A 2,279-nucleotide genomic window follows, 5' to 3' on the forward strand; every position below is an offset into this window, starting at 1 on the left:
CTGTTAAAAGTTTGGCAATTAGAGATCTTTTCGAAGGTGACAATTTAGAACCGGGCCAATGATTAAGAAGTATCACAGTGGGGTCTTCAGGAATTATGGTATCCAATAAAGTTGAAAGGTGAGAGCAGATTGCAGTCCAAAAGGGTCTTATTTTGGGGCAATCCCACCAGCAATGAATGTAGGAGGCTTTGAGACCACAGTCTCTCCAACAATCAGGGGAGTTCGAGGTGACCATATGTGAAAGTTGGGTAGGAGTAAGGTACCAACGGGCCATAAGTTTGAAGTTCTGTTGTGAAATATTTATTATGTTGGAGTGTAGAATTTCGCTAGCCCAGATAGAGTCCCATTGGTCTGGAGAAAGTATGGTCCCGCAGTCCCTATGCCAAAGGGCCGTGTAAGAGGGAAGTGAGGATTCCAATTTGGTAAGAAGGATACGATATATTCGTGAAATAAGCCCCTTTGACTGCACGTTATCTTGCAAATGGAGAATCAAATGTTCAAAATCTGTCGTTGGGCGGGAAAGTGACGATTTTAGTTGGGTGTCTTGGAGAAGATGTCTAATTTGAGTCAGTTTTCTAGATTGTTTCTTGCAACTATTCATGTGGCTGTTTCCAGATCTAAAACTCTCTCTTATTTCCAGGACCTTTGGCAGGGGGGTTTATTGATTTAAATGTACATGTTTTATTTTTGTGTTGTACATTGTCCAGAGCCTGGCACTGGTTGGGATGGGGTGATTTATTAAGACAACAACAACAACAACAATGAGGAGGAGGAGGAGGAGGAGAAGGGGGGAGGTTTATCACAGGGTCCCATCCAACCACTTGCCACCTGGATCCGTGCCCTTTGTGGCTTATTAAAGCTGGCCATGAAGGGCTACATGACACCCTGAGGGATACTGTCAACAAATCCCTTTTGAAGGGCCTCTTTCCTAGTAGGCTCAAGGAGGTGGTGGTTCACCCTCTCCTGAAGAAACCAGCTTTGGACCTGACTGATCTTTCTAACTATTGGTCAGTGTCCAACTTGCCCTTTTTGGGCAAGATTATTGAGAAGGCTGTGGTGAGTCAACTGCAGAGCTTCCTGGATGACGCTTTCTGTATTAGATCCTTTCCAGTCTGACTTCTGCCTGGGTCATGGCACAGAAATGGACTTAGTTGTTCTCACTGATGACCTCCGGTGACACCCGGATCAGGGCGGTTCAGCATTGCTGATGCTATTAGATCTTTCAGCTGCTTTTGATACAGTTGATCATCGGCTGCTAATTCATTGTCTCGCCAATGTGGGGATTATGGGGATAGCTTTACAATTGCTGGTCTCCTTTCTCCAAGGTTGGACTCAGAGGATGGCACTTGGTGGAGAGATCTCCCAGAGACACCCACTTAATTGTGGGGTGCCACAGGGAGCAGTACTCTCCCCTACATTATTTAACATCTATATGCACCCCTTTGCCCAGGTTGCCTAGGTATGGGCTTGGGTGTCACCAATATGCAGATGACACCCAACTCTTTCTGATGTAGGCCTAATGATGTGCCAATAGATCTTGACCCAGCATTGCGGGCTGTGGCTGGTTGGATTAGACAGTGAAGTGGAGTCTGACTGAAGGCTTCCCAGTATGACATTTCAGTCATACTGTGGACTTACCAGAGATCTCCTGCCACCCATGTGCCATTTCCTACTGCTGCTTGGCAGGGCAGTGGGAGAAAAATGAAGGAAGGTAGTTGTCATGCCAATAGCGTGAAGCAACTTATAGAAAGAACCCGAAAGTGAGATCACTGTGCTGTATGACACTCTAGGATTCTAATGCATCACATTGATGTGGTGACATCACTTCCACATTTCCACTGGATCCCTGCCTTCTCCTGCTCCCACCAGTTGCTAACCAATGGCTGACAATCGTAGCATGAGGAAAGGGAAGAGGAGGCAAGGTGTATGCGAGAAACACAACTAATAAATCAAGTTCATGTCCATCAGAAGCAGAAGTCTGTGGTGTTGTCTGAATGTGGTCATTCTTTAAATGGCATCTGTCCTGTCACAAGTTAAGATTTGTGTAAAGTGGTGAGATGAAGCAAGTCTCTAGGTGGAGTTCTGCTTTTGCTGCTCTCAGTTGGGACATTCCTCTTTTAACCTATTCTCCCCCCCCCCCACACACACATTTCAATAGAACTTAGAGATTTCTGATGGTGATTAAATGAGTGAAAGTATGTTCAGGTCCTCATTACTCTTCTTAGACATTGGCGGGGGGGGTAGGGGGAGAAAGAATCCTGCTATATTTAGATTAAAAT

Source organism: Heteronotia binoei, unplaced genomic scaffold (assembly GCF_032191835.1).
Source record: "Heteronotia binoei isolate CCM8104 ecotype False Entrance Well unplaced genomic scaffold, APGP_CSIRO_Hbin_v1 ptg000995l, whole genome shotgun sequence".
Lineage (NCBI taxonomy): Eukaryota > Metazoa > Chordata > Lepidosauria > Squamata > Gekkonidae > Heteronotia > Heteronotia binoei.